This window comes from Phaseolus vulgaris, chromosome 5 (assembly GCF_000499845.2).
Source record: "Phaseolus vulgaris cultivar G19833 chromosome 5, P. vulgaris v2.0, whole genome shotgun sequence".
NCBI lineage: Eukaryota > Viridiplantae > Streptophyta > Magnoliopsida > Fabales > Fabaceae > Phaseolus > Phaseolus vulgaris.
In genome coordinates this window covers 26,431,856-26,456,220 of record NC_023755.2, presented here as the reverse complement: position 1 = coordinate 26,456,220, position 24,365 = coordinate 26,431,856, and positions in this window count along the sequence as shown.

Genomic DNA, 24,365 nt, shown 5'->3' with positions numbered 1-24,365 from the left:
AACAACCGATTGTTTGGTTTGACAGTTAAGTCAACCAAACTAAAACAGTTTTTAACCTTTTCAAAAACTCCTAAGAGTAAAACAACCGATTGATTCGACAAAACAATAGGTTGTTACTCACTTAGTTGGAAAAACACTTGATTTCAAAGAGGTTTTAAATCACATCAGCTTTAGATTCAACAAATGAGTGGATCACATTCTATTCTACCTAGATGATGGAAACCAAGTAGAGGATGCTCAAGCCCATGAAGCCCAAGCCCAACAAGGGGCCCAAGCCCAACGAATCACTAGGAGCATGGCAAGAGCTTTGGGACAAGAGTATCAAAAGATGGCTCTTCTTATTTCTTTTATATAGTAGGGGTGCGGATGTAATAAATAGGTGTGTAAGTAGTAAGGGATGCTAGGGGGAGTGTACATAGGAGTTAGGAGGTGTCAAACTAGGAAGGAAAGTCACACTTCCTTCATGCACTAGTTGGCGCCGAATTTGAGTGTCATTAGGGGCACATTTGGCTTTGCATTTCAGCACCTTATAGGCTATAAATAAAGGTGCTGCCCTTGTACAAATCAGATTTGGAAATTAGAAGTAGAGAAACTATACTCAAATTTAGAGAGAAATTGTGAGTCTTGTTGTCTTCTTCTTCCGTTGCCTTATCTTGTGTGCCAATGGTGAGCTTCAAGTGGCGGCAACCTTTCACTTATCTTGGAACAAGGCTCCAAGTGGCGTGACTGCATTTTCCAGGTCTCAAATCCAGCAAGCTTCACTCCATAAGTGTTCTTTCTTTCATTTCTTTCAAATTCATTCGGTAGTTTCCATTGTTTAGTGTTCTTCATCCTTTTGCACCGTTTAAGTTTGTTTTTCCTAGCTTTGTTTTCAATTTCTGTTTGGCACAGTAGCTTTATCTTTCAATTTTGTTCGGTTCTCATTCGTTATTCTTCATTCCTTGTTGTTTGATTCCATTTGACAATATATGGACGTCCATATGAGCTTTGGTTTGGTGCAAAGTCTTGGTGAGTTCTTGAATTAGAACATTGATCCAATTCTAAGTAAAATGTCATTTCATGACCAACTCAAGTTGCTCCTAAGAATGTCAAAGAATCATGTATTCTTGTTATTGCATTCACATCATGTGGTATCTAGAGTCTAGGCTTGTTTTTGCTTACTTTTTTAGTTGTATTGCACTTTACTTTCAAGAGCTCTTTAATTCAAGTTGTTTACCATTCTGTTTTAGGATTTATTTTGAGTTTCCTTGCTGTTTTTTCTTTTGTTACACCGTTTGTGAAAAGGATTATGGCACTCATTGTTCATATGAGTATGGCTGCTCTTTTGGAATGGCATTCTCCTTCCTAGAGATGACCTTAAGCTTCCTTTCACTTGTTGTTATATCTTGTGATATGTCTTTTAATTTTGTAATCATGTCAAGTTTTGTCTTAATCATATTATTCCATAATTGTCATTACTTCTTGTAGTACTTTTATTGCTTTGATTGTTTCTTGCTTTGGTTTACTTTCTGTTTTTGAGTTTATTGCTTGATCCTTTGTGCATTTTCATTTTTAGATTTGAGTTCATGCTTGTATTCTCATTCTATACAAGTTCCTTTACATAATTTCCATTATGTCTTTGCTAGTTCATCATACTGTTTTTCATTCCTAAATAGGCTCCTCTGTTTTCTTACAAACGTGCTACTGTTTTCAATTTACTGCAATTAATTGGCTCACTGTAAATTTGTGAAAATTTGGATTTACATTCTTCAAATTGTTAAAAAAGCATAGCAAAAATAAGTATTCAAAAATTCCAAGTACACAAAAAATGATAAATAAAATACGAAAAGTGTACAATACTGCCAAAAAGAATACGGTAATTGGGCAGCAATTTTGAAAACTTTATTTCTCTCAATTGGCTTACTGTTTTTACCTCATTCCAGTGCCATTATTGAGTTAAGACATTGAAGTTTCTGTGGTTAATTTTCACATTCCATTTCGCTTTCAATCATTCCAGTTAAATCTATAAACATAGCACAGTTTGCATTAAAAAAAAATTTCCAGTAGCTTGTTTTCTGTTTTCTTCAATCTACTCTAGCACTTTTCTTTAGGACTCTTTTGATGTGCCTTTTTTATTCATTGAGTTCCTTATTTTCTTGCTTGTCTTTCATTCATATTCTTTTCCAGTTTGTCATATATTGCTTTCTATTTTGGTTTAGCTTTTCTTGTTTATACCTTTTTTTGCTTGTCTTTTGTTCTTCTAAAGTTTTGTGGCGACTTGTTCTTAAGTGGGTGTGGTTTGCTTTGACATTTTTCATTTGAAGCTCCTCCATTCCACAAGTAAGGCTTGGTTGAGGACAAAATACTTTCTTGGAGTGGTTTGAGTATTTTCTTTTGACATTTTCCAGCAACCTATATCTCACTTTATTTTGCTAACAAGTTTCTTTCATTGTTTGTTTCTGTTTTTTTTTTTTTTGTATTTTTTGATCATGGCTCATTTTTCTAGTGGAGAATCCTCCAAACCTTGCTCACCTCAAAAGGCAGCCCTCTTTGAAGACTTAAAGAATGCTAAGCAATCAAATGCTCACTATCTTGATGTAATAAGACAAATGGAGGCAAGGCTCCAAAGCTTGGAGTTAAGCCGTGAGGAAGTCCATCAAAACCGGGAGAGAAGACACCATCCTCCTCTTCGGCATTCTTCAAGGCATTCTCATTCTTCTCATGGATATTATGAAGACAATGCACGGCCAAGGCACCATCCCCATGAAGAGAGGCGCCAACATGTGGCTGGCCCTTATTCACCCAATGTAAAACTTCCTAGCTTTAGTGGTGAAAGTGATCCTAATGTGTACTTAGGATGGGAGGCTAAGGTTGAGCAAATTTTTTATGTAAATGGGGTTAGAGATGAGCATAGGGTTAGATTAGCATCTTTAGAATTTTTAGACTATGCCATGCAATGGTGGCATCAATATCTCATGGACATTGACCTACACAAGAGGCCGCCCGTGGTCTCTTGGAACGATTTGAAAGCTTGTTTACGCGCTAGATTCGTACCCCCACACTTTAGGAAAGACCTATTGTTGAAACTCCAACAGTTTCATCAAGGCACGCTAAGTGTGAATGATTACTTTAAACAACTAGACACGCTTTTAATTCGAGTTAATATGGATGAGAGTGAGGAAGCTAAGATAGCTAGGTTTGTGAGTGGCCTTCGAAGGGACATTCAAGACGTGGTAGAGTTGCAAGAATATTCTTCTTTGGAAAATATGGTTCACCTTGCTAGTAAAATTGAAAATCAACTTGCAAGGAAAAATGCTTTCAAAAATTCTTCTAAGGATAACTACTACCACTGTTCTTGGAAAAATAAAAATAGCTCTTTCTCAACTATCCCTTCTAAGGACTCTACTTTCAAACCTAGAGATTCTAAGCCTTCCACTTCCACTTCTAGGCCTAAATCACCACCTAAATCGTCTAGTAAGAAGTGTTTTAAATGCTTAAGCTATGGACATATTGCTTCTAATTGCCCTTCTAAGCGAACTATGTATATGCATGATGGGGTAGATGGTAGTGAGCATGAATCCGAATCTTCTAGACATTCCTCACCTTCTAGATCCCCAAGTGAGAGTGAGAGTGAGAATCCACATGAGGGTGACCTATTAGTAATAAGACGCATGCTTGGACAAGTTTTAAAACCTTTTGATGAAACTCAAAGAGAAAATATTTTTCATTCAAGGTGTCTTATTAATGATAGGGTCTGCTCTTTGATTGTGGATAGTGGGAGTTGTGCTAATGTGGCAAGCACAAGAGTGGTAGACAAACTTGGATTGCCTACCATCTCTCATGCCAAGCCCTACAAGTTACAATGGTTAAGTGAGGTGGGTGAGTTAGTGGTGAACAAGCAAGTCCTCATTACATTTTCCATTGGTAAATATAAAGATGAGGTCTTGTGTGATGTTGTTCCAATGGAAGCTACTCATATTCTTTTAGGTAGGCCATGGCAATTTGATAGAAAAGTTTTTCATGATGGCTTTACCAACAAAATTTCTTTTAACTTCCATGGGCACAAAGTCATTCTTAAGTCTCTCTCTCCAAAGGAAGTGCATGAGGACCAAGTCAAAATGAGAGAAAAGAGAGAGAAAGAAAATGATAAAAAAAAGTTCCAAGAGAAGCCTTCTCATATCTACCCAACAAGTTAAAAAGGTAATAGTTACTCAAAAGCCTATTTTTTTAGCTATTCCTAGACCTATTGAATGTGAGTCGGCTAAGGATAGTCCCACATGTTTTGACAATTTGGTAAAGGAATATGAAGATGTCTTTCAAGATCCTCCTAAAGGCTTACCACCTCTAAGAGGGATTGAACACCAAATAGACTTCATGCCCGGGGTTTCTTTACCAAATCGCCCTGCATATAGGACCAATCCCCAAGAGGCCAAAGAAATTCAACAACAAGTTGAGGAATTATTAGCTAAGGGGTGGGTACAAGATAGCATGAGTCCATGTGCTATGCCTGTCATACTTGTTCCAAAAAAAGATGGGACATGGAGGATGTGTACGGATTTTCGCGCTATAAATAACATTACCATCAAATATAGGCATCCTATTCCTAGGTTAGATGACTTGTTGGATGAATTACATGGGTCTAAAATATTTTCCAAAATTGATCTTAAGAGTGGTTACAATCAAATTCGAATTAAACATGGTGATGAATGGAAAACCGCTTTTAAGACCAAATTTGGTCTATATGAGTGGTTGGTCATGCCTTTTGGCTTGACTAATGCTCCTAGTACCTCCATGCGACTCATGCATCATGTATTAAGAGCATTCATTGGCAAGTTTGTTGTGGTTTACTTTGATGATATTCTTATATATAGCTTGTCTTTAGAAGATCATGAGTCACATGTTAGACAAGTATTAGAAACTCTTAGGAAGGAGAAATTATATGCTAATTGTACCGCCCAGGTAGTCGGAATTGATGACGTGGCCGCAAGCAATAGTATAGGCGTGTTGGACGGGACACCTGGCTGGTAGAAGGGAAGGACGTCGGGAGGCTCGTGTGATCGCCAGTCGTTAAGTTGGCGTGCCCCGATCTCTAGCATACCTAAAACGGCGGTCACCAAGTTTGTGTTGTAGTCGCCAGATGCGAACCCAGGCGACAACGCGATCGGAAATCGCCGAGAGGATGACATCGCCGAAAGATCAGGAAAGCTTGTTCCAGGATTTCGAAGCAAAGGATGAAGTCGTCAGATGGTCATTCCCTAGATGGCCAGAGGTTGAGGTCGGGGAACAGCTCGCCCGAGCATGCACAGTGAAGTAAGTAAAGTAGATTATAATGGCGGCCGGCGAGACCACAGGGAAGGTGTGTATGAAGACACCCGTACTCGCCACGCAGAAGAGATCACGCTCCAAGACAGTTATACGCTGAGTTGCTTCCTGCATAAGTAACTTAGCCGAAAGCCTGAAGAATAAGAGGTGACGCTCAAGTCAAGGATGCTCCAGATGGTGACACGTGTACAGCTGGATGCGAGCCACGTGTCCAGATGTGTAACTATCAGGAGAGAGAAAATGCACAGGTATATAAGGAATCCTAACGAACTTCTGAGGTACGCACGTTTTAGAATACTTCTTTTACGCTTGCAAGAACTGGAGTACGCTGAGAGAGAACATTGCACGGTTCCTGAAGTTCTTAGTTTTCTCTTAGTATTTTGGTGGTTCAGTCGCTGACTTGGGCGTCGGAGCGTGATCGGCCGCAGCGGCACCGTTCTGTCTTTTGCAGGTTCTTGAGGTGAATCAAGGCGAAGGACGGAAGCTAGCACGGTGAAAAGTCGATCCAGATTCGACGAGGCGAAGCTCTTGCGTTCTGGTCAGCAGGCAGGATCACTAATCACGCTAAATGTTTCTTTGCATTAGATCATATAGACTTCCTAGGGTTTGTGGTAAGTCATAAAGGGGTGCATGTAGATCAAACAAAAGTGGCAGCAATTCAACATTGGCCTACACCCACCAATGTCAATGAAGTACGAAGTTTTCATGGACTTGCTAGTTTTTATAGGCGGTTTCTGAAAGACTTTAGTACAATTGCCGCACCTTTAAATGCCATAGTAAAGAAGGATGTGGTTTTTAAGTGGGGTCAAGAGCAAGAAAACGCTTTTCAAACTTTGAAAGATAAATTGACTAAAGCCCCCATTCTAGCCCTTCCTAACTTTGCTAAGACATTTGAAATAGAATGTGATGCCTCTAATATAGGCATTGGGGCCGTTCTCCTTCAAGAAGGACACCCCATCGCTTATTTTAGTGAGAAACTCAAAGGGAGTCATCTCAATTACTCCACTTATGATAAAGAACTTTATGCTCTTGTTAGAGCTTTGCAAAATTGGCAACACTATCTTTTTCCAAAGGAATTTGTGATCCATAGTGATCATGAGTCCCTTAAATATTTGAAAAGCCAAAGCAAGCTTAATAAGAGACATGCTAAGTGGGTGGAGTTTATTGAGCAATTTCCTTATGTGATCAAGCATAAACAAGGTAAAATTAATTTGGTTGTCGATGCTCTTTCACGAAGATATACCTTGTTAAATGTTTTGAATGTTCAATATTTAGGATTTGATCACATAAAGGAACTTTATAATGATGACTTAGATTTCTCTCTAATCTATCAAGAGTGTTCCAAGGGAAGTCACAAAGACTTTTTCTTACATAATGGTTTTCTTTTCAAAGGAAAAAGACTTTGTGTTCCCCAAGGATCCATAAGACAATCTCTTGTTAGAGAGGCTCATGAGGGTGGGCTTATGGGATATTTTGGGGTAGCTAAGACTTTAGAAACATTGCATGAACATTTCTTTTGGCCTCACATGCGCAAATCCGTACATAACTTCTGTGATAAATGTATAGCATGTAGGAAGGCTAAATCTATGGTCCAACCCCATGGTTTATATACCCCTCTTCCTATCCCTACAATGTCTTGGGTTGATATTTCTATGGATTTTATCTTAGGACTTCCCAAGACATCGAAGGGTAAGGATTCCATCTTTGTGGTAGTGGATCGTTTTTCTAAAATGGCCCATTTTATTCCATGCCACAAAGTGGATTATGCATGTCATATTGCAAATCTCTTCTTCAAGGAAGTTGTTCGTTTACATGGACTTCTTAGAAGTATAGTATCCGATAGGGATTCCAAGTTCTTAAGTCACTTTTGGAGGACCTTATGGGGGAAACTTGGCACAAAACTTCTTTTTTCTACTACTTGCCACCCTCAAACTGATGGTCAAACTGAAGTGGTTAATAGAACTTTGGGTCAATTATTGCGATGCTTTATTTCTGGGAATCCAAGGGCTTGGGAGGATTTACTACCTCATGTTGAGTTTGCTTATAATAGGGTAGTAAATTCCACCACTAACCATTCTCCTTTTGAGGTTGTTTATGGGTTTAATCCCCTCACACCTCTAGATCTTCTTCCCATTCCTGTACTTGATGAGGTTCTATGTAAGGACGATTTTGAAAAGGCTTCTTTTATTAAGGATTTGCATAACTGCATCAAGTTACAAATTGAGAAGAAAGTTGGTAAGTATGCTGACACTGCCAACCAAAGGAGAAAGGCATTAATCTTTGAGCCCGGCGATTGGGTTTGGCTTCATTTGAGAAAGGATAGATTTCCTTCTCTAAGGAAGTCCAAACTTATGCCTCGTGGAGATGGCCCTTTCCAAGTCATCAAGAGGATTAATGATAATGCCTATGAGTTAGATATGCGTACTACTTATCTTGGTAGTAATTCTTTCAATGTTACTGATCTCACTCCTTTTGATGCAGGTTTCCCAAATTCGTGGACGAATTCTCTCCAACCCGGGGAGTATGATGGAAACCAAGTAGAGGATGCTCAAGCCCATGAAGCCCAAGCCCAACAAGGGGCCCAAGCCCAACAAATCACTAGGAGCATGGCAAGAGCTTTGGGACAAGAGTATCAAAAGATGGCTCTTCTTATTTCTTTTATAGAGTAGGGGTGCGGATGTAATAAATAGGTGTGTAAGTAGTAAGGGATGCTAGGGGGAGTGTAGATAGGAGTTAGGAGGTGCCAAACTAGGAAGGAAAGTCACACTTCCTTCATGCACTAGTTGGCGCCGAATTTGAGTGTCATTAAGGGCACATTTGGCTTTGCATTTCAGCACCTTATAGGCTATAAATAAAGGTGTTGCCCTTGTACAAATCAGATTTGGAAATTAGAAGTAGAGAGACTATACTCAAATTTAGAGAGAAATTGTGAGTCTTGTTGTCTTCTTCTTCCTCTGCCTTATCTTGTGTGCCAATGGTGAGCTTCAAGTGGCGGCAACCTTTCACTTATCTTGGAACAAGGCTCCAAGTGGCGTGACTGCATTTTCCAGGTCTCAAATCCAGCAAGCTTCACTCCATAAGTGTTCTTTCTTTCATTTCTTTCAAATTCATTCGGTAGTTTCCATTGTTTAGTGTTCTTCATCCTTTTGCACCGTTTAAGTTTGTTTTTCCTAGCTTTGTTTTCAATTTCTGTTCGGCACAGTAGCTTTATCTTTCAATTCTGTTCGGTTCTCATTCGTTATTCTTCATTCCTTGTTGTTTGATTCCATTTGACAATATATGGACTTCCATATGAGCTTTGGTTTGGTGCAAAGTCTTGGTGAGTTCTTGAATTAGAACATTGATCCAATTCTAAGTAAAGTGCCATTTCATGACCAACTCAAGTTGCTCCTAAGAATGTCAAAGAATCATGTATTCTTGTTATTGCATTCACATCACTAGATCCCACCCAAGCACAACAGCAACACCAGCCTTTCATCAAACACTTTAATTTTAACAGAGACGAAGATGAAGAAATTTATCATTTGAAGAAGGAGTCTATATGCCAACCAATGCACAATTAGTTGGCATCTCTTACAAAAAAAGTAGATCCAGATATTTGGATGTTTATGTCTTGCGTCTATTCGACACGTTCAAGTTTTATGAATACTATACGAGTGGTATTAAACTGAAAGAGAAACCTCTTTATATGTCAACACCTTTTCATCCATACTTTTTATTGACATGACTTTTTCTATCCAATGCTCAAGTATGTACAATGCAAACAAAATAATACTACTATCCTTTGTTTACAAAAAATTCCTTTATAGTTGTGCTACCCACTTGCTGTATGGTGTTCTATCCATAAGGCACCACCCTTTTTTTAATAATGCTTAAAAATGGGAGTTTAAAGGAAAAAAAGGTCTTAAGAAGAGAAGACATATGGAGACAAAGCAAGGCGAACCCATGCTTAAAAGAATATGAAGGCATCATGAGACGGATGCCCATATGAGTTAATATGGGTAGAAACTCACAAGCATTCAATGGTGATCAAGTATTAAACTAATTATAGACCAACCAAATCAATCCTTTTTGTTGATCTGTTTACCTAATGTTATAATTTGTTCATACTCACATGTTTTATTTTTAAACACCATAAAAAAATGGGAGATTGTTAGAGAAAAAAATACAACACCCTAAATGTTTTGATTATATTCTTAAACACAACAAGTAGATAGCTTAAAAAACATGAAGTAGTTGCGTTTGATAGATATTGATTAGATCACAAATGCATATGCTTCATCTAACATACGATAGAACCAAGTTCCACTTCATCTGATAAGTTAATTTTCAAACAATAAGTACAGATCAAGACTTCAAACTAACACGCATGAAAAATGTGTTCTACATCTATTCTAGGAAGTTATCCTCCAAGCAACAATATTTAAAAATATCTTAGGATATGAGTTAAAGCTACAGCAACCACTGACCTTTATGATGCAGCTAGTTACAACTTTGGCTTCGCTATCTGTCTTGTATGGTGTGTACTTTCACCATCATTTAAAAAAAAATAGCTACTAAGGAAGATAAGTACTTCAACTATCAAATAATTTGCAAAAAGAAAAGAAGAGAGTTTAATGCTCCATGTTATATTTAATGTTTCTCAACTTAAGAGCTCATAAGACAATAACAGGGAAAGAAAGCAGGAAATGAAGTGAGTTAAAGCTACTCTACGACTAGAAAAGGAAATGCATAACTACTTTTTCAAACTTGTAAGAAAACATGTTTCGAATGAAAGGATAAGAAAGTGATTCATATTTTGCAAATGTTGGAACATTGTTTACTTTTTTGTGCCCTAAATCTTTGTAAGAAGAATGTTTGTGTTGATTCTCACCTACTAGTAAAAGAGAGCTTAAACCTTGTATATGTGGAAAGAAACTAGTCTTTCTAATGAGTGAAAACTAGTGATCTATTCATTACTTAGTATTTGTAACTGTGTTGAGCCAAATGTCAAGAATACTTAATGTTGATCCGAAAATGGCTAGTGTCAAGAATACAAAATGTTAGTCAGGAGTGATTTGATCAAAGAATACTCATTTGTACTTTGCAATAGTAGACTGTTTAGTGAAACTTAAATGGTTGGTTTAGAATAGACCTAGTTTATGTGGTCAAATGAATCAGTATAAAAATATGGAGTATCTTTTGTTTCCTTTGATCTCTTATGTTACATGTTATACTTAAACTAACTAAAGAAGGAATGACAAATCAAAGTCAATCTTGAAAAAAAATTTAAACCCTTTTTCATATTCATATCGTCTGATGACACTTACACAAAAGATATTAACGAAAAACTGCAAAAGTTTTTTAACACAATTTAACATATCTCTTTTGGTATTTCCTGTTTTTCACACTATGTCAAGCCAACAAATGTGCAAATGGCATACCTTTCACCTTTCAAAACATGTCATATACATTTGTGAATTTCTTTATGTTGTTATTTTCTAGCTTTTTGCAGGCAAGTTTTACAATATATTATAATGTTTCATCCTCTTTTCACTTCCATTCATCCTCTATTTCCTTTTCTAAATTGTCTGTAGTAATTCCCGTGTAAATTTTCATACATAAGATCTCTTCCATTTGAATCACTCTCTTCTCCACTCAAAATACCGCTATGACCTATTTTTGTCTCACCTTCCTAACTCTTCTAGTATTGCCTACATCCTAATATAATCTATACTTGACTTACCAACTTACCTATCACTACAAGAAAATCATCAAATAGAAACCAATTTTTAGATACCAAAATAATTAGTTGCAACAGTAACTAGATTAGAGACCATTTTAGAAAGTAAAACAAAAATTGGTTTCTAAATTAGTTTCTATTATTGTTAAATAGTTTCTAAATTGATATCTAATTAGCAACCAAGGTTTTAACTACCAATTATTTAGTTTCTAAATTTGGTCTCTAAAACCTTGGTTGCTAATTAGATACCAATTTAGAAACTATTTAAAAATAATATAAACTAATTTAGAAACCAATTTTTGTTTTACTTTCTAAAATGGTCTCTAATTTAGTTACTGTTGCAACTAATTATTTTGGTCTCTAAAAATTGATTTTTGTTTCATGATTTTCTTGTAGTCTATCTTCCTAAAATAAAATTATTTTTTAATCCTAGTTTCTATTAAACGTTCTAATCCAACCCATTTTCTCTTTCACTCACTTCATATATAATTTATAATTTATAATTTATGTTGATAAAACTTTTCAAAAATTATTTTAAATTTAAAAAAAAAAAAAAAAAAAAAAATTGACACAATCTAGAATATAATAACTTATTGAGTTAGGTTGCGTACTTGAAAGTGATATTTACATAGATATAAACACTAGAATAATAAATTAAATAACCACTCGTGCTATAGATTATATTAAAAGACATATAGAAGAAGTATATATCACCAACCTCTTACAAGCTTATAATTTCACATCATTCAAAAAATGTCCACTACATAAAATCATTTACTGTAATTTTTACTAATTACTGATTTGTGACTTAAGTTAGGATAACGAGAAATCTTGTTTGTGAATATAAAAGAAAAATTAATATAAACAGAAGATGACATTTGAACCTTTTATAAAACACAGTAGAAAACAGACAAAATCCATAATTATAGGATATTGTTTGATCCATTTTCACTTTTTAAAATAGATTTAGCAATTTAAAAAAGTTATAATAACGACAGGGAATAAACAAGTGTGTGACTAGTTGAAAAAGGAATCATTAACGTGGAAAAAGCTAAAACAATAGTAGCCATCATTAATTCAATATGAATATTTGACTTAGAAAAGACGAAACTGTTAATGTATTTTTTTCATTAACAGAAACTTAGAACTAAAGCACTTTGTGTTTGTGTCTGGTAAAGAAAAAAACATGCTAAACATGATGTTGAATTATTTATTACTATCGGTTGAATTTAATGTAATACATGTGATAAAGACATTTTCCTACCTACCCCCACTATTACGTTTTTCAATAGGAGGTATCATAACAGAGGAATGTTGAACATTTGAAGGCTTTAATATTCTAAAGTTCCCTTTCAAATTTTTAAAACAAATACCAAACTTGTTCCTATATCAAGTCCTCCAAAAGAATATAGTTAAAGTTAATCATTATTTTCTAAATATTATATTTAAATTTAATCATCCTATTAGAGATATTTTGAATTTTAAACTAAATATTTTTATTAAGGTTTTTTATATTAATGAATTAAAGAAGAAATATATGTATAAATTTTAAAAATAAGTTAAATTTTAAATAGAAGATTAAGGTATAAAAATTATCTAAAACTCTTTTTTTTTAAAAATATTTTAAAATTAATTAAGATATTGTTTATTTTGAAGTTTAACGGTTTCTATCATAATTTTATTCATAAAAAATATTTTAAAAATTAAGAGATGATAATTTATAAACTAAGCTATTTGAAATTTTAAATGTACCAAAACCACTTCTATAATTAAAAGCTAAAAGATAGGAATATCTTGAAACTTTCTTTTTATTCCCACATAACATGAATAAACCATGTCAAGTCCATTAAATTATCAACATCAGTGTTCAAAAACGCCCATTAGTATTAAGACTAGAGTAAGAACAAAACCAGTTTCAAGATATTAATATTTATATGAACCGTTGTTTTTTGGATTGAAAATGTTGAGGAGAAACCATTTCAAAACGAGTTCCATGATGATTCTCTACGTGATCCATGTAAAAGCTAATCTTTGTTGAAGTTCCCTTGAGGTAATTCATGCAGCAACAAAGGAAGACAAAGCAGTGCAATGTCCTGGTTCCCCTGCTTCGTACTATCAATTCTAAAGTATGCCATGTTGAAGCTAAAAATGAAATGAATCACTGTACTGAAAAAGTGTTCCCTGCAATTATTGAAGTAACCGAGTTTCAATGAAGATGGAGCCAATGGCTATCTGCTGGCCAAATAAGTACGAATAGGGGACTGAGAGCCTGACATTATTATATTAAATTGTATCACACGAAAATAGTTTGAAATATATTATGTAGTGATAACAAATAGAAAGTGGCTACAGCAATGTACAACTTCCCCTATAATCAGAAAGAATATTACTTTGAATTTTGGACGTATGCATTAGACAGGTGGAAGCTTCACTGCAACTTCCTCCATTTTGCTTCTATTGCCCAAAACACTGTGCTAGTGTAGTAACAGTTTTCGATGATCCGTCTCCTAAATAATTATTGTCCATGCAGTTAGTTTACCTATTCTATACAATGAAACTAATGGCATGCCTACGACACAGCATTATATAATGGATGGATGAAGTGTTTAATTTTATATTTTTTTTTTGTGTTTTTAATAATTTTAGTAAGATTCTAATATAATTTTTAAAAAATAATGCAATAACTTTTTAAAAATTTAAATTTATTGTATAAATTTTTATTATACAATAAATAAATTCTTTTAAATTAATTATAAAAAATATTTTTTTTAAAAATTAATTATATTTATTTACATAAATCTTCATTATCAATTTATATTAATATATTAATAATATATAGATATAGATTTATATCCTTTATTCTATATATTATTAGATATATCGAGTATAACTAGGACATAAGTGCTACATACCCCAATAATTACAAAAGCATAATCTATTCAGTTTTTTGGTCACTAATATGAAAGCTTCCACAAACCTTTTGGTGAAATGGATTGCTCTGTCATATCATAGTGGGTGTGTGATTTTCATGGAAGGCAACTTATATCACCTTACGTACACCATCATCCATTCAATAAGAGGTTTGAATTAGGATTGTAGAGATAAAGACGAATATTTAGGGCACTGTGCATCGGGCATGTTTCTCGTGGTTTTGGGAGAAAACAAAGTATACCATCCAAAAATTATTTTTAATATAACATTTTCCAAATATAATATATTAAACTATTTTATTTTTAAATAATTTAAATATTTATTATTTTTTTAAGACATTATATAACTAACTATTTCAATAATAATAAAATAATAATTTAATACATGTATTTGTCTACTACTCTTCTAATTGTAATTTTTTTAAAATATTTTTTATAAAACAAAAAAGGAGGTTGTAGTGATAGTAATTGTCTTTAGTCTTGAATTGTCCAAGTGAACAGTTTGAGAAGAGCAATATTAGTTCATTAGTACGTAACTTGTAATTGACAGGTCATATATTTTACGTAATTTTGGTATATAGCATTTTGTGTTGTTCTTCGAGTGCATATTTAATTGTGGAGATTTCATGTCATCACTTTCATTTTGTGTCACCTAAAGACCAATGTGAAATGCTATCGAAATTTTATTAAATATAAGGAATGTTGATTAAAGTTATGTACGATTGAATTATAAAAAAAACTAAAGCTTCTTGAATGGGATAGCTTCATACCTATAATAAAAACGTGAGATTTCACATGCATTAATGGTCGTTAGAAAATATAATGGGATCGAGATTGGATTAACTCAATTCCCATAAGTGATGAGTATGAAAGAGGAGTAAAAGAATATATACAATTTGCACAACATAACGCCAACAATAGTGGTCATGCTAGAGTAATGTTAGGTGTCCGTGCGTTAATTGTTTGAATGGGAAAAGATTGGATGCAAGTAACTTTCACCTTTATTTCAATTTACCTTATGTTAAATTATTATTGATTATGCTTTCACTGATAACTTGTAGGTATTTGCCTGGAGTTTCTATTAATCACGGGAATCAAGATATCTATGGATTCTTGGATCCCTATTTCATTAATCCAATTGGAGCAAAGAAAGATGAAACGCAGTCATACATCACCAACACTCTGATTGAAAAGGGAATATATCTTTGCCTTTATATTAATGTGTAAGTTCAATTATAAGTCGTCAATTATTAGTATTTCATATTTTAAATATTTACTAATTGTTTTCATGCATGATGCAGGGGTCAGTAGCAGTTACTTGTGTTATCTATAGTTGATAACACTACAGTGTGGTTTTGTTCACTGCATAAGAAGTCATCCACACATCTGAAGCAAATAATTGATGTATAAATACATTATAAATTTACATGTGTATAATACTTAAACGTCTACTAACAAGGTTTTTTCTATTAATCAAGGCATTGAGTGGATATAGAAAGGTCAACCTAGTACAAATTATCAAAAGCTCACATGGTTGAACCTTAATGTTTGTAATTTTTTTCTTCCTTTTTTCATTGTTTATCAAAATATTAATATTAACTTTTAATTTATATTGAATTGTAGTATAATAAACAACCAGAAGGCTATAAGTGTGACTACTACGTTATGCAATGGATTGTTATCATTGTAAGACTTGGCATTCAGAAAGATTGAGAGCAGGTAATAATATTTAAATTATTTTTATAATAAAAGTATATGTATCTTAACACTAATTTAAACTTATTTTGTAATGCAGTTGTTTACGGATGAACAATCACTGCCTTTGGAAGCCCTAGATTATGTGAGAAATATTTGGGCCACATATTTTGTTAATTACTATAACTCTAGGATAGTTTATGAATAGTATAGGAATTTGATAGATAGGAATATGTATTAGTGTTTGTAATACATTTATTAATATATAAAATTTGCTTGTTTGAATGAATGTATCTAGTTGAGATTTTAATTGAACAGGTTAATTAAGAAAGGGAAATGCATAAAACAAAATGGACTAAAAAAACTCTCATAATAGATGGCAGTTATGGCCCATAACCGTCGTTTATACCTCTCAAGGAAGCGAATAGAAGGCGGGTATGACCCAAACTGTCATTTTTTCCCTTTCTTGGATATTATTCTATAGTCATATTTTTTATTTGTTATACATTACGGTTGGTAAAAAAACCATTGTCTAGATGTGACTTATAAACAGTGGTTTTGAACCGTTGTTTATTTTCCAATAGTAATCGCAATCTAATAGCTAAAAAATTGTTGTCTAAGGACTTTTCTACACTAGCGATACCAGAATGGAGACTATATAAGATTATGATTTCTTCAAATCACTAGTGCAGAAAAGCTCATTTACAACAGCTAATAAACATTGGTTTCATTGTCAAACATTATCCAACAAAACATGGTGTCATTTTCCAATTACATAACGAATAGATGGCGGTTGGGGTGAAACCGTCGCCTATCAAAGCTAATTATACAACAGTTTTACTAAAATCGTTGTATATTCCAATACGCTTAGGTATAAAGAATCGTCGTGTTTAACTCCTTTATATTACTCTAATTTGAAGCGCACTTACGCTTTCGTTTTGAGCATTTTCATATTATCTTCTTCACGGCTTCAACATCTCACTATGTTCTTCTTCTTTCCATTCTTCCTTTGTAAGTTATTCCCTCACACTCATTGCTCTTTGTTCATTGCTCATTCCATTCGATTCATTAATCAAGGTTCTCATTGCCTTCGATTTGTCTTCATTCTCTCACTGTTGTTGCCACCATTGTTGCTACCACCACCGCTCCCTTCTCTTCATTGTTTTGCTGACGTCGTCGTTGCCTTTCACCACCTTCGCTGCTGCAGATTGGTGTTTTTGTAAGAATTTATAATAATGTGTATATTTTAGTATTAATGTTAATTTGTATTTATTATTAATTTATATTATGTTAATTTTTAGGCTAAAATATAATTATTAATCTGTTAGATTGTAATTAGAGTAATATTATTTAGTATTTATAATTAATTTAATGATTTTTAATTAGATTTTGTAATTAGATTATAAATAATTTATTGATTTTTAATTAATATTTTTTATTCAATTGTATGTATGATTAAATTTGTTGATTTTATTTTGCATGTATATTTATAATTCTTTGATATGTGTTGATATTGAGACGGGGATGTTCGATCCTCGGCAATTGTTTCCCGTATGAGAGACCCTTAGTTTTCCGTTTGAGATTTAATACATGTATTTGTCTACTACTCCTCCAATTGTAATTTATTTTAAAACATTTTTTAAAAAGCAGAGGGGATTGTAGTGATAGTAATTGTATTGAGTCTTGAAATGTCTAGGTGGACAATTTGAGAAGAACAATCACTTTTTATTAGTCCAGTAGTACGTAACTTCTTATTGACATGACATATATTTTACGTAATTTTGATTCAAAGCATTTTGTGTTGTTCTTCGAGGCAATATTTGATTGTTGAGATTTCATTTCACCACTTTCATTTCGTGTTTCCTAAAGACCAATGTGAAATGCAGCCGGAATTTTGTTAAATATAACTAATGTTGATTAAATTTATGTATTATTAAATTAAAATAAAAGTGAATATTCTCCAATAGGACAGGTTCATACCTATAATAAAAATGTGAGATTTCACATGCATCCAAGAATAAGACCTCGCACCTAATGTCTCGTGTGGGTATGATAAGCTTGAATAATCATTGGTAAATGAGAAGGAGCAATCAAGAAAGGTGACTGCTTCTAAAATTGATACAGGGATTAGTGAACCTCCATCTCCACCTACTCGCCACCAAAAATGGAAGATGACCTGAATGAAAAAATCTGGTACATATAGTTATGAGCAATTACGGATAGTCTAAGAAAAATTTGTAAGTTACTTTTATCTACTTTTGCATTTATTTTAAAGCATTAACTATATTAAAAACTTATATAATTTTGGACTCTTGTCGAATTCTTTGGTTGAGCAAAGCTCCCAAGGTAATTTTGTACCTCATGGTCATCAAGATATCTTTCTTGAAGTTATTGGACAACCTGAGCACCCTGGTCGTGTACGTGCAGCTAGAAAAGGGGTTGGAATTTGACAATATTTCGAAGTTGCACCACGAAATTCATCCTCCTCCTCCTCCGCCGCAGAGACCATTGAAGAAATGGTGTCTAAGATACGACAATAATTAATGGAGGATTTAAGCAGAAGATGCAACAGAAGAGTGAGCAGATGTGGCTAGAGTTTGAGGAGAAGAATCGGTTGTTGCGATAGAAGTTTCTATCGCAACAACTTTGTGCTGAGTCGTTTGATGCTCCTACTCTTAGGAGCACAAAATGGAGTTGTGCAACTCCTACAACGTCAGGGGATGTCATTGGCCAAATAAGCCAATGTGAGTTACTTATAGAGGACGACATCTTTCCTCAAGTGGTGACCATTAGAAAAGTCTTTGAAGAGGCCACTACCTTACATAACGTGGCTCTCCCCCTGATGTAGTGAAGGTGATGGTGGAAAAAGTACGAGTTGCTGATGCTCGTGTTCAACTACCTACAAATGAGGTAACTACTATTGTCGAGGCAGTTCAGAAATTCATAGTCTGGTCCAAACACCTCATTCGAATTATTCCAAAACCCTCGGTAAGAATTTAATTTCATTATATTGATTTATATTTATGTATTATATCTAATTTAATAAAAATGTTCTTTATTTTGTAAAAACTTCCTTGAAAACCAAGTTCACAAAAGAAGCTTCTGGTTCCCATTGACGATCCCATAACTTCTTTATTATCAACGGCTAAAACTATTGGCACAAGCCCACTCGAGGTTCCATGGGATTATACTTTTTTTGGAAGAAACACTAACATCCCCCTGGACATATACATGCCAGATGTGTTAGAATTTGCAGCTTGAAACTAGGAGCTTAATATAACCATCGTTCATTTTTTTATGATGTAAGTATCTTTCACCTATATTTCAATTTACTTTATGTTAAATTATTATTGATTGTGCTTTAACTAATAACTTATAGGTATTTGTCTGGAGTTTCTGTTAATGACAGGAATTAAGATATTTATGGATTCTTGAATCCCTATTTCATTACTTCAATTGGAGTGAATAAAGTTGAAACTCAGTCATACATCACCAACACTCTGATTGAAAAGGGAATATATCTTTGCCCTTACATTAAAGAGTAAATTCAATTATAAGTACTCAATTATTAGTAGTTCATGTTTAAAATATTTACTAACTACTTTCATGGATGATGTAGGGGTCATTGCCAGTTACTTGTGTTATTTGTAGTTGATAACAATGTTAAGTGGTTTTGTTCACTGCACAAGAAGTCATCCACACATCTGAAGCAAATAGTTGATGTGTAATTACATTATAAACTTGCCTGCATATAATACTTAAACGTCTACTAAGAAGGTTTTTTCTATTAATCAGCGCATGGCGTGGATATAGCATACTCAGAGGTCGACCCAGTGCAAATTATGAAAAGCTAACATGGTTAAACCTAAATGTTTGTAATTTTTGTCTTAATCTTTTCATTGTCTATCAAAATTTCAGTATTAACTTTTAATTTATATTGAATTGTATTATAATAAACAACCCACAGTCTATGAGTGTTGCTACTACATTATGCAATGGATGGTTACCATTGTAAGACTAGGCATTCGAAAAGATTGGAAGCAGGCATAATGAATAGTATAGAAATTAGATAGATAGGAATATGTATTAGTGTTTGTAATACATTTTATCAACATATATAATTTGCTTCTTTTAAATTTATGTATCTAACTAGATTTTTAAATGAACAGGTTAATTAAGAAGGAAAAACGCATAAAATAGAATGAACTAAAAAACACGACCATAATAGACGGCGGTTATGACCATAACCTTAGTCTATACCTACTAGGGAAGGGTATAGATGATAGTTTTGTACATAACCGACATCTATATGCTTCCTAGGATTGTGTATACCCATATTTGATTTTCATTATGCGGTTGTGAAAAGAAACACCATCTAGATGTGACTTATAAACGGTGGTTGTGGAACTGTTGTCTATACCCTAAATGTATAGACTACGTGTTGATAAACTGTGGTTGGAAAACCACTGTCTAATTGCTAAAAAATCGATGTGAAAATACCTCTCCAAAAGCCACAAATTAGGTGGTAGTAGTGTCATTGACATATAACACACATTAGCATACGAAGCATTGATAACTCACATTAGCATATGGAATCATTGTCACCCCTTAATAGATTTTTCCTAATACAATTTCCCTTTATGTTAACATAACAACTAGAGGTTCTTTAAGGTAAATTAAAGTTATTATCTGCCGTAAGAGTTTCAAGGTCTTTAATCGTATGTCAAACTTTGATATGAAATTTTATGTTGTTCTCGCCGGTTGACTCGTTCGTCGGTTGACTTGAACGACAGTCTCTGCCCCGCCTATCTCCGCCTAAGAATCGAACTTCCTTGGTTGAAGAATCTCTCACCAGCAAAGACAAAGGGTGTCTTGACGCCCGTTTGCACTCTGACGCTCAAGTCAATACTAGGGCAAAGAAACAGTAAGTGTATAAAATAGTTTCAGTCTTAGAAACGGTGTACCTTGCTAGGGTTCTTACCACCCTTTATATAGGTTGTAACTAGGGTTTTACTTCTGTTCTATTACCCATGTTTAGGGTTCCTTGGAGAATGTCCCTGCGCCGCTATTACACAATCTTAGCGTAATCTGGCACATAGGACTTCCCTTTATTGGAGTTCAACGACTAACATAGTGGCTGCCAAGGTACCAACTCATGCACCAACGTTGCGGGGCCATCTGTTTTGTGGGTGCCCTAAGTATCCACGTGACATGCATGCAGTCTTCCCTTGGAAACCCTAACCCTAGTGGGCCTTAATGCCTCCAAGTGTTGTTTACTTGTGTTGCGCTCGAATGCGCTATACATACACGTGCATGGATCCCTCGTGACTTAGGCTTTTTCTTAGTATTTGGGCATTAACTTCATGTTAACTCATATAGCTTGTGGGACCCAGCTTACGTAGCCCATTTTACTATCTGACACCGATGTCCGATGTCTGAGGTATTCTCTAGAGTCGATGACTGAGGAGTGGTCGGTACATATGTCAATCATGTGTGACCTCATTCTTGATATATTTTCTCACCTATCCTTGATGAGAACCCTAGAGGTGTGAAATTTACTCAATGAAAATATAAAGTACTACCAAATCCCATATCATATCTAGTAATTTGAACACGTCCAGGATACTTAACTTATCTAAAGATAACATTAAACAGATGTGACGAGGTAGTTATAATGGTTTATTACAGCTAGGCACCCAGATGAGAAGCAGTTGGACAGACTATTGTAGCTAACTTTTGTGTTTATGTTGCAACAATATGTTCTTAGTATTCTGCATAATTAAGTAGTTTAGATTGGAGAATAAATGTTCATGGTGTAAAGGGAATGTCTCTGTCACTCACAAGGGTCCACATGTATTGAGCTCTCGGTCCAGTATTGGAAGGGAGTAAGAAGTGTGTGTGATCTAGGCTTCCTTTGGTGTAGCTTCTGTGAAGGAGTAACTTAAATAGGGTGATGTTTCAATCAGTAGAGAAAAATGGGGAGCAGGCCTCATGTAGCAGCAACAGGGAAAAGAATACAGAGGGATGAAAGGATAGATGACGCAGGGCGAGCAATGGAGTATGAAGGGTGGCAATGCGGAATTGGCTGATTACCTGTCACAAAGATTAGACAAGTGCGCTAGTATGCATTACCTCTTTATGATGAACAAAATTGCAATGTTGTTTAGATGCTTGTACCTGTGCTAGGTATACCATAATCGTGAAATAGAATGTGGTTAAGCTAGCCCGAGAGCATAGAGGAATGGTGTGGCAGCTTTTGTTAGTATTAACACCAAGGAAATATAAAAACGAATTTGGGCACAAGGCGTGTGCCAATTTTTCTGCTGCAACATCTTTTTTTGTATAATTATGTTGCATAATTGAATCAAATTTGTTGCATAATAGTTGCCTAATTGTGAAGCCTGGGTTTTGTTGTTTGAGGTTAAGTCCAGTTCTAGTGCAAAGCTGGATGAGAAGAAGTTTGTCTAGCTGGGTTTTGTGGTTGCACATGTTAAAGGACTTTTCATAAATATATGTCATATATTGATTTGAAGGTTAGTTAGATTAACATCTTGACGAGAATAAAGTTACCAATGTCAAGTGTTCCCATGTATACTGCATAATTTACCCCACGTATACTGCATTTTCCCCCATGTATTATGCATTATTTTGTAGTTTTGTGCCATCAAATAATGTTGTATATTGGTTCTGGATTGAATGCTTGTAGTGGTTATGCTTGTGTTAGTAAGATGGAGAGATGGAGAGGTTGGAGATTGGGCATAAGAAGGTTCTACAGAATTATGCAGAATTATGCAGTAATCGTTGGAAGCTATTAGAGAGAATGCATTGGAGGATGGAAGATGTTCCGTCCGGTTGACCTGGGATGTCTTCGTGCGCGACCTCAACCGTCAGCTAGGGACTCCTTCCCACTGGTTACCTGTGGATTCCTGCAAAGAAGGACAAAATGGCGTCCTAGCGGCCGTTTGCACTCCGACGCTCAAGTCAGCCAGCAAGAAACACCAAAAACTATGCACCTCCGTCTCGAAGTACCGCGTATGGCACTCTGAAGGTGGTGAAAAGGAAACTGTGTCTAGTGTATATTTTCTCGTTCTGGCCAAAATCCTTCCCTAGTCCCTTGTGCAAAACCTCAAGGCTCGAGCAAGCAACTAGAGTGTTTCTAGAAAAATAGCCAAAAGTTCGAACCCTGTTTCCAACATTCTCAGCGCTATTTAAACTACCCAAGCATTTAAAGCGCCTTAAAGCTCTTTTAATCATAAAACGTAACGCACTCAATTAGCGCGTTTAATTAGAAAACGTAGCGCATTTAAGACGTCGAAACGCTTGGGAGCCTTTATAGTACCTTAAACGCTCGAAACAGAAACTGTATTAAATGACTTTAATTACCTGGTACCTGACTAAATGGTGTTTCTATTCTGATCTGGCTGTCGTACACGTGGAGGGCCTCACAGCGTCATGACCCCATCTGGGGACGTTTCTGCCCATCTGGGGACGTTTCTACGTGTGAGTCCTCCTGCTTGGGAGTGCTACTGCGCAAGGGGTGACTTTTTTGGGTGCCAACTCATGCCCCCAATCATCTAGTCACTCACTTTGAGAGCGTATCTGCCTTCCTCTCGTACCCTGCGCCTGGCTACCCTGGGCGTGACCCTCCCCTTGAGTCGTATCTGTCCCAAAGGCGTCTCTGGGGCGGCAGGGGTACTTCACGAGTCAGGCTGCCCTACACTGGTGCTATCACTATGGCCTTGAAGCCACCTTTCCCTTCTCTTTATCACTACCCCGGATTATCGGGACCTGAGGCCTTCCCACGGCGTCGCTCCCTCCATGGTCTTTCCTACCCATGGGTATCGGGGAACCGCACTGTGATTGCCTTGACTTAATGATATTTGATCTTGGCGACGCCCTGGTTGGGCGACGCCTTCACCTAGGCGACGCCTTGCCTTGTCGACGCTTCCTCTTGGCGATGCTGGCACTTGGCGTCTCTTCACCTAGGCGACGCCTTGTGTTGACTTTGACTCCAGGCGTTGACTTTGACCTTGACTTGGTCAACGCCCGGATACGGGACGGTACAGAAGATGAAGGAAGAATGAGTTATCTAAGGCTTGGCATGAGCTGTTGTGAAGACTCTAATTATAATTAGGAAGTCTAAGTTTGTTATTTGTTGTGCTATAATTGTTAGCTTAAGTTACCTTATATAGTTTATAGGCTTTATTTTTTTTTAATTGTAATAGGATTGGGATACCCCTCAAATATTTCATTTTATTCAATTATTCTTTGCTGATAAAAAAGAAAAATTAAACCCATCTTGACCACAATGATCAATTAAAGTATCTTATGTTCTTTACTCAATATAACACAATTAAAATATATTATAATTCAAGTCAAATATATACAACAACAAATCAATTTCAAACATATTGTTTTTATAACGTTGGGTTGTAATCATAGTAGAGGGTCTTTGTCGGTATCTCGGTATCTTTGATGGTGAAATCAAGATACTTATTATTCGTTTACTATTCTAAACCGTCATGTAATGTTACTCACAAAGGTACTTTCAAGAACAAGTCCAACAATAAATAATTAAAATTATGAAAAACGTAAACAATAACTTTTTAACATTTTTTTAGTGAGAAAACTTCAATAAGTTTATGATTTTTTAATATTTTATTTAAATATTGAAATTAATATTACTTTTTTTTAATTCTAGTCTTTAAAAATTATTT